The sequence below is a fragment of the Carlito syrichta genome, unplaced genomic scaffold, assembly GCF_000164805.1.
Source record: "Carlito syrichta isolate Samal-C Ts95f unplaced genomic scaffold, Tarsius_syrichta-2.0.1 Scaffold309489, whole genome shotgun sequence".
Lineage (NCBI taxonomy): Eukaryota > Metazoa > Chordata > Mammalia > Primates > Tarsiidae > Carlito > Carlito syrichta.
Window position 1 is genome coordinate 167,228 of NW_007253585.1, and position 15,820 is coordinate 183,047.

General features: G+C 44.6%; 1 pseudogene; it reads right to left on the reverse strand.

Annotated features, from left to right (window-relative positions):
* LOC110596486 overlaps nucleotides 1-587 on the reverse strand; it is a 1,294-nt pseudogene extending 707 nt beyond the window's left edge.
* Nucleotides 588-15,820: the final 15,233 nt, after the last annotated feature.

Below are 15,820 nucleotides of genomic sequence, written 5' to 3' on the forward strand. Positions count from 1 at the left end.
TCCAGCTGTAGCCGGGTGACATTGGTGTCATCGATGACCTTGCGGAGCCCATGGATGTCGCTCTCCACGGACTGGCGCATGGCCAGTTCTGTCTCATACTTAACTCTAAAGTCATCAGCAGCAAGACGGGCATTGTCTATCTGCAGAAGGATGCGGGCATTGTCCACAGAAGTTGCAAAGATCTGAGCCCTCAGGTCCTCGATGGTCTGGAAGTAATGTCCCCAGTCTCTGACCTGGGGTCCCTTCTTCTCCAGGTGTTCCCGGATTTTGCTCTCCAGCCTCCGGTTCTCGGTCTCCAGGCTCCTCACCCTCTCCAGGTAGGAGGCCAGGTGGTCGTTCAGCTCTTACATGGTCTCCTTCTCGCTCTAGATGCCCCCCAGACTCCCGGCCATCCTCGTGGCCAGGCCCCCGGACCCCCAGCCGCCCCGGAAACTGGTGGAGCGGGACACAGAGATCCGGGAGCCCGAGCCGCCGGCGCCTGCATAGACGCTGGCCGCGCTGCTGGTGGGCCGCAGGCTGGGTGGCGGGATGGAGCCCAGGGACCGGTAGTTGGAGGAGTAGGTGGTGGAGCAAGTGGTGAAGCTCATGGTGGCAGCGGAGGAGAGCCAGACGGTAGAACTCACGTTCAGCCGGGTGAATGCCTCTTATTGAGGTCCCCAAATCATCCTGAGGTTCTTGGGCTTGCTGGGAAATGACTTGCCGTGCTCATCCATGGTAAGGCAACCACGTAAGGGAGCCATGTATGTAAGGTACCAGGATGATCTTTCCAGGGGTCTTATTGGCGCCACAAAGTCGACCTTAGTTTCTTAAAACTATCTAGTCATGTTTGATTCTCTGCACCTTTCAAATATGACATCCCAGGGAAAGCCTTGGCAATATAACCAATGTTTCCAATTGTGCCCTGTTACAAGGAGAACAGATTTTTTCTTGAATTGTAGCTATATAGCCATGAAAATGAGAACACTCAATAAGAGCTTCTGAATTTTGGAGCGATCAGGTAGGAAGAAAAAGATAGATGTTTCATTTTTCATTTACAAAATTGCTGCAAGTTATAGCTAGCTCAAGAAAAAAGGAAGAAGGGGATTCTTTAAATCTGGAAAACAAAACACTGAAGAACCAGCAATGTTTTTATTTATTTATTATTTTTCTTCTTATTTATTTAGTTTTCTTTTTAATTTTTTTTTAAATTTTAAAGATGTGGGGAACAATTTAGGTTAGGTTACAGATGTTCATTATGCAGGCATCCTTGTTGATGTGGTGTGCCCCTCCCTCCCCTGCCAACTACCAATCCCATCCCCCACCCACGGCAGTTTCCTGCTACTCTCAATCTCTTTCTTATAGTGTTTTGATAATCGTTCAAGGTCCGCTTATGAGTGAGACCATATGGTGCTCTGGTCTTTGTTTCTGTGATAGATCACTGAGTATGATAGACTAAATCCATCCAAGTTTCTGCGAAGTTCATATGTTTGTCCTTCTTTATGGTTGCATAATATTCTATTGTGTATATGTACCACATGTTTAAAATCCAGTCCAGCTTCAAAGGGCAGCATGGTTGGTTCCATGTTTTTGCTGTTGTGAATAGAAGAGTCAGCAATGCTTTAAGCAAAAAGTTATAAAAATTGCGGTTACCCTCATCAGTTCATTTGGTCCCATGTGATTAATATTTGTTCTGTTCGATATTGAGTTGGCAGTATTATGAATCAGTTTGTTTCGTCATCAATGTTCTCTAAATTCTTACCCAGTTGAGTGGTATGATCTTAAAGTTATCAGAAGCTTGTACTTGCCAGAATCTTTTCTACAAATCTCTCTGAAGGTGAAGTACTTTCAGACTATAGTTGCTTGCAAAAACTTTCAGAAAAACATCAGAGTAAAGCAGTGTCTGTGAAAGAAAAAAGACTTAAAATGGCCAGTGAAAGATTTGATGAGAGTTACTTTTTTGTTGTTTTTGAGTCAGGGTCACACTCTGTCAAGAGACTGGAGTACTCTTGGAGTGGCACAAGCATGATTCATCTGAGCCTTGATCCTGGGCTCATGGGATCCTTCTGCCTCAGTCTCTTGAGTAACTAAGACTACAGGCCTATGCCACCTCACCTGGCTAATTTAAAAAAAAAGTGTTTTTTTTGGTAGAAATGAGGTCTTGCTATGTTGCCCAGGCTGGTTGCAGACAACTGGGCTCAAGCGATCCTCCTGCCTCAGCCTTTCAGAGTGTTGGGATTACAGGTATGAGCCACTATGCTAGCTTGATGAGAGTTAATGCAACTGACAAAGATATTTGATTATTTCTGTGACAATATAGCATTTTTAATTAGTTACTAAAATTATGAATGAATATTCTACCGGGACATATCAGATTTTTAGGAATTTCATACAATTTTTAGAACATTTATATTACCCATATGAATAGAACTTAAAGAAGGTTAAACATCAACTTTATTTGACAATGCTTTCCATGCAATTTCACATATCAAATAAGCCTAATTTGTTAAATATTTCTTTTTCTCTAAGAAGAGAGAACAAATTGTTTTAACATTTTTCAGGGGCTTTCTAGAAAATTGCAAAGTTAATTTGAGATAAAAAAACTTTGTTTAGAATTTGATTTAGAGAAGTTGACAAAAATGTGAGAATATTTGAAACACTTGATTAAATAGGATAACAGGTCATTGTGAAATAATACTTAGCCATTTAACCAAAATGACAAAAGATGTCAAAGGTAAATATAAAAAGTTACATAGTTGTAGAGAAAATCTTTGTTCTTGTAATAGGGAAGATTCAATTTTCTCAAGTAATAAAAGACCTAATAAAGAAAATGTAAAGCACAGAAAATCATTTAGTAAAACACAAAATCTTTGCTACCTAGGAGAGTTACTTAAAAGGTTAAGACAAAGCCCTTTACAATCGTTATTTTTTTATTTTTTGTGTTAGAGTCTCACTCCATCACTCAGACTGGAGTGCAGTGCATGATCACAGCTCACTACAGCCTCGACTTCCTGGGCTTAGGTGATCCTCTCACCTCAGCCTTCTGAGTAGGTGGGGCTACAGGTGCACACCACCATTCCTGGCTAAGTTTTTGATTTTTTTATAGACGAGGTCTTGCTACATTGCCTAGGCTGTTCTTAGACTCCTGGGCTCAAGCAGTTCTTTTGCCTCAGCCTCCCAAAGTGTTGGGATTACAGGCTTTGTCCCACTGTGTCTGGCCTTACAATCTTCTATTAAGAGCAGACCAATACTCAAAAAAAAAAAAAAATTGGTCATTTTAACAGAGATAAGTTCAAATTCTAGTTGTTTTTTTTTGAGTTGGAGTCTCACTCTGTTGCCTAGGCTGGAGTACAATGGCACGCCCATGGACACTGCAGCCTCAACCTGCTGGGCGATCCTTTCGCCTCAGCCTTCCAAGTAGCTGGAACTACAGGCATGTGCTAACATGCCTGGGAAATTTTTTTATTTATTGTAGAGACGAGGTCTCACCAGTTGCCCAGGCTGGTCTCAAACCGGCAATCCTCTCGCCTCGGCCTCCAAAAGTGCTGGGATTAGAGACTTGAGCCACTGCGCCTGGCTCAAATTCTAGTTTTATGCCAATGTACTTTTGATATTAAGTACAGTTTTTGGGACCCTTATGCTAAATTCATTCAATTTTAACCATCTTGACTATGCAAGATGTCCTCTCTCCTCACTTCCTTTTTTTTTGAGTTGGAGTCTCACTCTGTCACCCAGACTGGAGTGCAGTGGCTGCTCCCTGCCACCGCAGCCTCAACCTGCTGGGCTCCAGCAATCCTTCCGCCTCAGCCTTCCAAGTAGCCGGAATTACAGGCATGCACTACCACGCCCGGCTGATTTTTTGATTTATTGTAGAGATAAGGTTTCCCTGCCCAGGCGGGTCTTGAACCTGTGAGCTCAGGCAATTCACTCACCTCAGCTTCCCAAAGGCGCGGGATTACAGGCTGAGCCACCGAGCCCGGCTGCTCCTCACTTTCTATATCCATTTAGGTTTCACCCTTTATTCTCCTTTCATTCTGAAATGACTTTTAATTAATATTCTATTAACATTTAATTAGCATTCTATAGATTAACATGACTTCTAGAAACATATGCTTCCTCATAATAGAATTTTTCAGTGTGGCACGGGACATGTTTACTAATAGTCTCAAATATCTTTAGTTCCTCTATAATAAGAAGCCAAAAATAGATAATGTTAAACTTATGTTTAGCAATGGACATTTCATTATTTTATCATATTTAAAAATGATCCATTCAATAAATGTCCATCATTTAACTTAGCAAAATTCTAAGGGCGTAAGTTACAAAAGAGATTTGGAAAAGTTTTTCTTTTTCCTTTCTTTCCCCTCCCTCTCTCTCTCCCTCCCTTTCTTTTTTTTAAGTTGAAGTCTCATTCTGTTGCCCAGGCTGGAGTGCAGTGGCATGATCACGGGTACTGTAGCCTTAACCTTCTGGGCTCAGGTGATCCTTCTACCTCAGTCTCCCAAGTAGCTGGGACTCCAGGTTCACACCACCAGGCCTGGCTAATTTTTTAATTTTTTATAGAGACGAAGACTCACCAAGTTCCCCAGGCTCTTCTCAAACCTCTGGGCTCAGGCAATATTCTCACCTCCACCTCCCAAAGTGCTGGAATTATAGGCGTGAGCCGCTGCACCCGGCTTTTTCTTTTTTTTATATTCTGCTTGTGTATGGGAAACTTTTCTTAATTTTTTTTTAAGTTGGAGTCTCACTCTATCACCTGGGCTGGAGGGCAGTGGCACGCTCTTGGCCACTGCAGCCTCGACCTGCTGGATTCAGGTGATCCTTCCACCTCAGCCTTCCAAGTAGCTGGAACTATAGGCATATGCCATCACGCCCAGCTAATTTTTTTTTTTAATTGTAGAGATGAGGTCTTGGCAAGTTGCCCAGACTGGTCTCCAATCTGCAGGCTCAGGCAATCCTCTCATGTCGGCTTCTCAAAGTGCAGGGATTACAGACTTCAGCTGCCTCACCCGGCCAACTTTTCTTTATTAAAAATTTTTTTATTATTGTCTTTTAGAGACACAGTCTCACTGTGTCATGCAGGTTGGAGTGCAATGGTGTGATTATAACTCATAGTAGTCTCCAACTCCTTGCCTCAAACAATCCTCCCACCTCAGCCTCCCAAGTAGCTGGGACTATAGGCATGTGCCACCACACCTGGCTAATTTTAATATTTTAATTTTATTTTATTTTGTAGAGACAGGATCTCACCATGTTGCCTAGGCTGATCTCAAACTCCTGACCTCAAGCAAACCTTTGGTCTCAGCCTCCCAATTTCATAGGATTTCAGACTTAAGCCATTGCACCTGGTCATGGGAAACTATTTTTTAAGTAGACATATTATAAAACATAATAATTGTTGAAAAGTTCATTTATACACTTTTATTCTACTTACATCTATTTTATTCATTGGTTCTTAACAATGAAAATTATGTTTGGATTACCCATGAAAATTTCGTGAGACATTAAATTGTCATTGTCTTAAATTATTTCCCTGTTGACTTTTTTTTTTGCCCAGGCTGGAGTGCAGTGGCACACTCACAGTCACTTCAGTATTGACCTGCTGGGCTCTGGTGATCCTTCCGCCTCAACCTAAGTAGCTGGAGCAACAGGTGCGAACTACCACACCCAGCTAATTTTTGATTTAGTGTAGGGCCGAGGTCTCGCCAAGTTGCGTGGGGTGGTCTCGAACCCACAGGCTCAGGCAATCCACCCGCCTCAGCCTCCCAAAGTGCTGAGGTTACAGGCTGAGCCACTAAGCCCGGTCCTGTTAACTATTTTTACATCAAATGCATGTTAGGTAAGCTTTACAAAGGCAAACACTACAAAGAGTGTAAAGACATGGATTTTCGTTTTATTGCTATTTTTGGTATGCGTTAAGTAACGGATACCACAGTTTCATTTGTACATTTTTCTCTTAGGTTGAATTTATAATTATTAAATTTTAAACATCTAATAGAGATTACAGAAGCTTATTTGACTAACAAGCCCATGTAGAACAACAGTTGTATGCTTGCATCATATTGAATGCTGACAACTCTGAAGGCTTATCCATTTTTCTTTCTTTTTTTTGCATTGGAGTCTCACTCTGTTGCCCAGGTTGATGTGCAGTGGCATGCTCACAGCCACTGCAGCCTCAAACTGCTGGGTTCAGGAGATCCTTCCACCTCAGCCTTCCAAGTAGCTAGAACTACAGGAGTGTGCCACCAAGTCCGGCTAATTTTTTGATTTATTGTAGAGATGAGGTCTCGCCAAGTTGCCCAGGCTGTTCTTGAAACCCTGGGCTCAGGTAATCCTCTTGCCTCTGCCTCCCAAATTGTTGGGATTACAAGCGTGAGCCACCGCACCCAGCTCATTTTTCTTTTTTCTGAGATGGAGTTTTGCTCTGTCACCTAGGCTGGAGTGCAGTGGCATAATCATAGCTCACAGCAGCTTTGAATTCCTGAGGTTAAACAATACTCCTGTTTCAGTCTGAAATTATAGGTGTGCAACATGGCACACAGTTAATTTTTTAAAATGTGTTGTAGAGTTGGCTTCTCACTATGCTGCCTGGCTGGTGTTGAACTCCTGGCCTTAAGTGATAGTCTCAATTTGACCTCTCAAAGCATTGGGATAACAGGCACGAACCATAATCTGGTCCATATCCATTTATTTAATAAACTATAAATATTCTTACATACCAAAGACTACCAGTCACATCTTGAAAAGTATTTGACTCAGTTCCATTTTTTTGAGTGAATGCTTAATTTATAGAAGTATTTATTGTTCTTTAAGTCAATTAGAGTTCTTTTAAAAATTAATTTTGGCAATGCATTCCAGAGATAGAAAAAAAATCACATATACATAATATACATACATAGATATACAGAAACATACAGATAGATGTAAACAGAGATCTTAATGCTTTTATTTAAAAATTTTAGCCATGTGCCAGGTACCATAATACAAACTCACTAGTTTATAAAAGAATAGTTGGATCTAAATTATGTTTCTGGCAGATGGAATAAGTTAAGATTACTCTCTCAGATGGTTAAAGCTTTTTACTATTGTGGAAAAGGCTTTTAAAATTGTTTTATATGCCAGTTGGTTTCCAAATAGCTTTCTTTTCTTTTTCCTCCTTTCTTCTGAGAGTCTTCTCTCTAAAGCGTGCATCTCAAAAAGAAAATTTCAGCCGGGTGCAGTAGCTCATGACTTTAATCCTGGCACTGGGAGGTTGAGGCAGGAGGATCACTTGAGCCCAGGAGTTCAAACAAGCCTGAGCAACAGAGCAAGACTTCGCCTCTACAAAAAATTTAATGTTAAAAAAAGAAAAGAAAGGAAATCTGCTACCCCAGAGAAGACAGAGTAGAAAATTTACATCTCAAAGACAAAGTAAAAAGATATACATTTTTTAAAGAAGTTGTTTGGAATATATTTGGCTATAATCAGAGGTCAGTCTTATGGAGGCTGTGGACTAAATTTTAGGTGAGTTACTAGCAGCTGTCTGAATGTCTTCAAAGTCCATCCAAGTGGACAAAACATCCAGTCTATTTTCAATTATCTTTTTCCTTTTCAGTCTCAGAGAGTTGTTTCGGGAGATGCTGAGTTCTTTGGAAACAGCAGAGCCTAAAGCCGCTCCTGGCCACTGTAGCCTCGACCTGCTGGGCTCTGGGATCCTTCCGCCTCAGCCTTCCAAGTAGCTGTAACTACAGGCACGTGCTACCACGCCCAGCTGATTTTTTGATTTATTGTAGAGATGAGTTCTCGCCAAATTGCCCAGGCAGGTCTCGAACCCGCGGGCTCAGGCAATTCACTCACCTCAGCCTCCCAAGGCGCGGGATTACAGGCTGAGCCACCGAGCCCGGCTTATTATCTTGTTTTAGCCAAGACAAATAGTAAATATTCCTGACAGTACCGAATTTTTTTAAACCAAACTTTTAAACCAAAGGTATACTTATCATGTGATTTAACCAAAACCAGTAAGCCCCTTATGGCTTGGAAAGTTGCAGATACCAGGATGAAATCACTTTTGTCTGACCCAGAAAAAAAAAGGGCCAGAAGGCCTGAAGGAGAGGAAGATGATACTTACATGTCTGAGATAAGAATTGTTTCCAAGAACTTTCTAAAAACCCCACGATAAATCCTCTCTTGCCGGGCATGGTGGCTCACACCTGCAATCCCAGTACTTTAGGAGGCAGAGGTGAGAGGATTGCCTGAGCTCAGGGGTTTGAGACCAGCCTGAGCAACATGGCGGGACCTTTTCCTTACAATAAATAAAAAAATTAGACGGCATGGTGGTGCACGCCTGTGGTTCTAGCTACTTGGAAGACTGAGACGGAAGGATCACCTGAGCCCAACAGGTCGAGGTTGCAATGGTCATGAGTGTACCACTTCCCTCTAGTTTTATATAATATATAAAACTCTCATCCTTCATGCATTTTCTGCTTTGATAAGGTTTATCACTAGACATTATTTATAACTAGGATAATTTAGGTAAGATATTTCTAGAACACTTGCCCAATAATGGTATCTCCATCAATGAACTAGCAACAACTCTCAGTTTGAACCTCTAGAACTAATGAACTTCATTTCTAAGCAACTTATATAAATGTCTTTTTGCAAATAAAACTTTCTTTACCCTTTTAACCCTTCCCTCACTGAATGCACTGGTGGCTTATCATTTCATGCATTCCAGATTATAATCCTTATTTCTATTCCCAAGTAAACCCAACATATTTAGAGATAATTTTCTTTAGTGTCTTTTTCTTTTTTTTTGAGTTGCAGTCTCACTCTGTTGCCCAGGCTGGAATGCAGTGGCACGCTTCTGATCAATCCAGCATCGACCTCCTGGGCTCCCGCAATCCTTCCGCCTCAGCCTTCCATGTAGCTGGAACTACAGGCATGTGCTACCATGCTCGGCCAATTTTTTGATTTATTGTAGAGATGAGGTCTCACCAAGTTGCCCAGGCTGGTCTTGAACTCATGGACTCAGGCAATCCTTTCACCTTGGCCTCCCCAAATGCTGGGATTACAGGTTTGAGCCACCACCCCCGACCTAATGTCTTTTTCTTAAGTTGACAGGTTTGACCACAGACTCAAGAGGAATCCCCAAAGGAAGGACAAAGATACAGTCCTCCCAAGATCCACACTCATTCCCAAAGATAGCGAAAAGAAAGACTTAGACAATATCCCCAAGGGCTAGCAATAGTCAGTAGGACAATAGCTACACATAGGGTGCAAACTACATTTCTGTCTGGCCATATTCTTAGAGGTCTCCAACCTGATGATTGGCCACCTGTACACACAGGCCTGATAACCTGAGTAACTCAACAGGTAGGGAGCCAAACCAAGTTCTCAGAACATAAACAGAGATGAGACAGACAGAAAAATAACTGTCCTCGAGAAGTAAAGAATCAATTTTGATGGGTAGCCCAAAACCAAATTTAGCCAGTCACAATCCAAAAAAAACTAATTTTTTTTTTTTTGTTGGAGTCTCACTCTATTGCCCAGACTAGAGTGCAGAAGCACACTCACAGCCACCACAGACTCGACCTGCTGGGCTCAGGCGATCCTTCCACCTCAGCCTTTCAAGTAGCTCAAACCACAGACATACGCCACCATACCCGGCTAATTTTTTGATTTAGTGTAGAGACAAGATCTCACCAACTGGCCCAGGCTGATCTCTAACCCCTGAACTCAGGCAATCCTCTCATCTCTGCCTCCCAAAGTGCTAGGATTATAGGCATGTGCCACCGCGCCCGGCTGAAAACTAATTCTTACAAATGTTTTTATTCTGTGAGTCGAAATTTGGAAAGGAAAAAGGAGAAATGTTTACTTTCATCTGTCAACCAGACACTGTAGACAGAGATACAAAATCAGAAGGGCTGACTTTCATAAGAATTCTTACCATTCCTGGCTTCCACCAGGTTCCCCAGCATCCCATCTGTGGGGTTCGGAGCAAGTCGGGTGTTGGCTGAAATTAAGGCTGTTGAGGAAGAAATAACTTGAAAAAGGTTTTTTGGAAGCTAAATGTGAGGACTGATTTGGGAAGATACATCAACAAAGTTGGGCATGTTCTAAAGTCTGCTACAAATTGGAATACTTTTTTTTTTTTTGAGTTGGAGTCTCACTCTGTCGCCCAGACTGGAGTGTAGTGGCACGCTCCTGGCACCGCAGCCTCGACCTGCTGGGCTCCGGTGATCCTTCCGTCTCAGCCTTCCAAGTAACCAGAACTACATGTGTGTGCTACCACGCCCAGCTAAGGAGTGCTTTTTTTATAAGAAAGTTTAGGAGAAGGAAGAGGGACTCCTCATTTCAGAGTTATCCTTTTTCATTAGATGGGACAATACAGAGTTTACAATTATTGGCTACAGATGATCACATACAGGCTAAAATGTCTGTGTGCAAGACAGTCAGTAAAAAAGAGTAAGAGCACCTCAACTCAAAAAAAAAAAAAAAAAAAAAGAGTGCTTGGATATAATCAGACACAGGAAGAGTGTGTCCAGAGTTATGAGAGTGCACCATGCTCCAAAAGAATGAAAGCATGAAAACTGGTACCTTGATCAGGGAATACATGGTTCTTAGTATAATATGAAAAGTCCTCTGATTACGTGGAGCAATTTGGAGAAAATCCAAAGAGAATATCGAGAAAATCCAAAGAGTACAGAATCAAGCTATACTGGAAGAAAACACTGGTTTTCTAGACCTTCAAGATGACATGTTTCAACATCAGGTCACAACAGCAGACTCAGAACTGAAGAAAAGACATTACTGTTGATAAAAAAAAAAAAAAGTTGATGGAGAGAGTCATAAACTAGTTAAGCAAAAAGAGATTCCTTTTCAAGGGGAAAAAGAACAGAAGGCGATGATGTATGACTTATAAGTCACATGTAGTGAGACATAGCAAAAGCTGAACTTCTGAGATATAAATCTGACAGGCTGGGTTGTGCACAGGGCCAGCCCTAAGGAACTCGTCAAATGGGGGACAGGATCTGTATCACCTTTCCCTCAGGGCTCTTGTGGTGTTCACTGGTCATCTAGATGCCTCAAATCTACCTCATCCACCTCAAATCTGGACGCATGGCTCACTGGTCAGAATCTCTACAATCTAATGATCTTTCTGCTCGATTCAACCTGGATCCTCCCTACTTATGACCCTACCCTCACTTGCCAGCCCCTTGGGGTAGGGCCAAGGCCTTAGGGCAAAGGCCACCAACATGTGTGGGTCTTTTCCCAGTCCACCCCTGTTTCATCTGATCACAGTCAGCACTTATGGCCTTCTGGGGCGAGGGTATGTGGTGCCTCCTGGAAGCACTACTGGTGAGGCTTCTGGCACAGTCACAATTGAGACTTGCTCTAAGCCATGGAGTCACACCTTGAGGGCAGCCACCAATCAAGACTCTAGAAGGGCTCTACCTGACTCCCAGAGGACAATGCCATTAACCTCAGGGCAGCCATTGGTGCTGCAGGGATGGTGCCCAAAAGGCTTTGCCCTCACCTGGAGTTGAGTCTCTGCTGAAGGCTCCCTCTACTATAGATCTCTTTGACTAGATCCCCTGTGACTGACATCAAGCTGGGACTAGTATGGTCTGGATGGGCGGGGGTCTTCCATAGTTCCACTTGGGTCTGGGCAATCTTTCATCTGCTGGATGTGCACAGAGTCAGCGTTTCATCAGAGGGAGCAAGCAGGCAGGAGGAGATGGTGGGATTGTGTTTCAATAAGTGAACAGAAGGTCCTCCTTAAGACCAGAGTCTTTTTTTTCGAATCAGAGTCCCTCTGTTTCTCTGGCTGGAGTGCAGTGGCATGCTTACAGCCACCACAGCCTCGACCTGCTGGGCTCAGGGGCTCCTTCTCCCTCAGCCTTCCAAGTAGCTGGAACCACAGGTGTGTGCCATCACACCTAGCTAATTTTTTCTTATTTTTGAGACCAGGTTACCCAGGCTGGTCTCAAACCCCTGGACTCAGGCAATCCTCTTGCCTCCACTTCTCAAAATGCTGGGATTACAGGCATGAGCCAATGTGCACGGCAAGACCAGAGTCTTAAAGTGAAACAAAGGCTGGGCGCGGTGACTTATGCCTATAACCCCAGTACTTTGGGAGGCAGAGGCAAGAGGATTGCCTGAGCCCACAGGTTTGAGACCAGCCTGGGCAACATGGCAAGACCTCATCTCTACAATAAATAAATTTAAAAAATAGCTGGGTGTAGTGGTGCAAGCCTGTAGTTCTAGCTATTTATTTGGAAGACTGAAGAGGAAGGATCCCCTGAGCCCAGAAGGTCAAGGCTGCGGTGGCCGTGAGTGTGCCACTGTACCCCAGCCTGGGCAACAGAATGAGACTCCAACTAAAAAAAAAAAAATAGTGAAACATAGACCCCTGGAAGGCCATCATGGCGGCAGCATAGCTGGAGAGAGACCCTTGAGGGAAAGGTGGGACTTGAGGGGCCAGAGGCTGGAGGACTACCTGGGGAGTCTTCCTCATCACCATCTACTCCTGATCCAGCACCCCTCCCCACCAGCCTTCCGGTGTCAGACCTAAATCAGGTCAATCTCTGTGTGCTCATGAAGGTCTTCTCTCATCTCCTAAACTGGGGAGTCCCTTGGCCAGTAGCTGAATTGTGCAGTCGTGGTCTCCCTCTTTGCTTCAGCCTCCCTTTCTGTACACCTTCCCTCCCTTGTGGCTCCAGGCACCCAGAACCTCCAGAAAGGCCCTGCTGTGAGGGGACCTACTTCAGGGATGACTACGCTTTTTCAGGGGCATTTGCATATTTAAACTTGGCCAGAAGTGTGGATAGAGGGCCTTTACCTTCTGCAAGGGAGTAGCAGTTAGAAGGAAGGAAGAAGGCTCTTGCTTGTGCTCTCAAAACCCCTCCTCACAGGTGACCGGTGGTTTTCAAGCCATTAACACAGCCCTTCTCCACCCGGCTGCACATAAGACACACTTGAGAAGCTTTAAAAACTATCTCTGACCCTCTAACCACCAGTTAAATTAGAATCTCTGGTCTCAAGCATCAGTAGCTTGTAAAATCCCAGTGATTGCTGTAATGCCCCACTCCTCAAATTGCAGCCCAGGACCTGCAGCATGGCCTTCGGCAACCCCAGCATGGTTAGAAATGCCCCAGACCTGTAAATCAGAGCCTGTACTTTATCTTTTTACTTTATTGTTTATTTTCAGAGACAAGTTCTCGCTCTGTCGCCCAGGCTAAAGTACAGTGGTGTGATCCTAGTTCACTGCAACCTCAAACTCCAGGGTTCAAGCCAGTCACCTGAGTAGTTGGGACTGCAGTCAGCCTACAACACTCAGTTAATTTTCTTCTTTTTTTTTTTTTGTAATGACGATGTCTCGCCATGTTGCCTAGGTTGGTCTCAAACTCCTGGCCTCAAGCGACCCTCCTGTCTCAGCCTCCCAAAGTGCTGGGATTATAGCATGAGCCACCACACCCATGCAGCCTTGGAGCCTGCATTGTAATAGAGTCTTGACAATTCATATTTCCATTAGGGTTCCAGGGCCATGTTGCCATCGCCCATGTCAGCATCCAGCTAGGGTGGCAAGTATGCTGGGCCACACCTTAACCTTCATTTGCCCCTACCCTACTGGGTCACCCAGGGCAGCTTACTGCCTTGGCTCCCTGCTTTGGCTTCTTTTTTTTTGAGTTGGAGTCTCACTCTTTCCCCCAGGCTGGAGGCAGTGGCATGCCTCTTGGCCACCGCAGCCTCAACGTGCTGGGCTCTGGCGATCCTTCCGCCTCAGTCTTCCAAGTAGCTGGAACTACAGGTGCGCTCTATTACACCTAGTTAAGTTTTGATTTATTATAGAGACGAGGTCTTGCCAAGTTGCCCGGACTGATCTCGAACCCCATGGGCTCAGGCAATTCTCTCGCCTTGGCCTCCCAAAGTGCTGGGATTTCAGGTTGAGCCACCGAGTCTGACCCTTGGTTTCCTTATCTGTAATATGTAGAGGTTGCCCTGCACTTTGGGAGGCTTAAGTGAGAGGATTGCCTGAGCTCAGGGCTTCAAGACCAGCCAGAGCAACATGGCAAGACCTTGTCTCTACAATAAATCATAAAATTAGCGGGGCATGGTGGTGCACGCCTGTGGTTCCAGCGACTTGGAAGACTGAGGCAGAAGGATCGCCTGAGCCCAGCAGAGAGAGACTGCGGTGGTCATGAACATGCCACTGAACTCCAGTCTGGGCAACAGAGTGAGACTCTGACCAAAAAAAAAAAAAAAAAGTTGAGGTTGGACAAAGCAAGTCCTTTTAGCTCTGTCAACATCACCATCACTTTGATCATCACCCCTCATTGAGGACCTACTATGTATTCTGCCACAGTCTCTTCAGCTGTCCTGTGGGGCACAGTCACGCCTGGCTAAGCCCAGTCCCCACAAGGTTCATGACCCTGAGGCTGAGCCAAGTAGCATGAAGTCCACCTCCTGGCTTGCCAGTTCTCTCCAGCTACAACTCTCATTCTACCTTTAACGTCTCACATTTCTATTGAAGGTCTTTGTTTTCCAGCAAACATTTTCCAAAGGACAAAAAAGCATAGCATTATTTTATAAGGCACCCCTGGGACAGCTTGAGGGCTGTGTGTTTTATTTATTTTGAATCAGAGGCTCATTCTGTCACCCAGGCTGGAGTGCAGTGGCATGCTCACAACCACCACAGCCTCGACCTGCTGGACTCAGGTAATCCTTCCACCTCAGCCTTCCAAGTAGCCTCCCAAGATCCACAGGCATGCTCCACCACACCCGGCAAATGTTTTGGATTTATTGTAGCAATAAGGTCTTGCCATGTTGCTCAGGTTGGAATCAAACCCCGGACCCAGATAATCCTCTTGCCTCTGCCTTCCAAAGTGCTGGGATTACAGGTGTGAGCCACTGCACCTGGGCAAGGACTGTGGGTTTTAAATGAGCGTGGGAGTGTGTTCTATCCAGGTCCCCCTTCCCTCCCGCTGACCCCATTGGACAGGATGGTGGGAAGAAGGAGCGTCACCGTAATTTCCTAATGTCATGCTCATTATGAGCTATAAGCAACATCAGGACAGAACTGCACAGACACAGCCATACAAGGATCTCAGTAGCCTGACTTGTGTAAAGCTCCCACTCCAGCATCCTTCAATAAGGGAGACGTGCTTGTATTAACCCCAACCCCAAGGTGGTTGTGGACAGTTGTCCTTTTCTGCCCTGCACCTGACCCACCCTCCTTAGGATCAAGGATTCCCCCTGTAGGAATCTTCACGGGCTCTTGAGACACTGAAAAGCTCCCCTACTTTCTTCCACCTCCCTGGTGGTCAGGGTGCAGGCGTGACCCAGGCTTCCCTCAGTAGGGATCTGGGGCAGAAGGGGGTACTAATTCTGAGTAGGTGGCCTAAAAGAGGAGGCACGGAAGAGGCTCCTTGGGCTCACCAGGTGTCTGAGGGGGAAATGGGGATGACAGCTTGTAGTGACAGGTCACTTAGCACCAGTGTCCAGTCTGGGCAGTGGCCAGGCTGCCAGTGGTAGCGCCTAGTGTCAGGGTTGTGGGATCCTCCTCAATTTGTTTCTGGGAGCGATTTGTGCTTCTGGCTCCCTTGGTTCCCACCTGATTTCTGAGACTTATGCTTCAAATTTAAGGCAATTCTGTGAGCTATCCCCCCACCAAAGTATTCACTAGATTCTTTTTCTGTTTGAATCTGCTGTAACTAAGACTCTAACTGAAAGCAGCCTATGAGAAAGCACTTTATAAAGCACCAGGGAAATGTTAGTTGCCAGTATCCAAGGCTTCCCACCAGGCAGAAGATTCCCCCCAACACCCACATCCCTCACCTGGCCCTGGGGACTCCACAGTAAACTT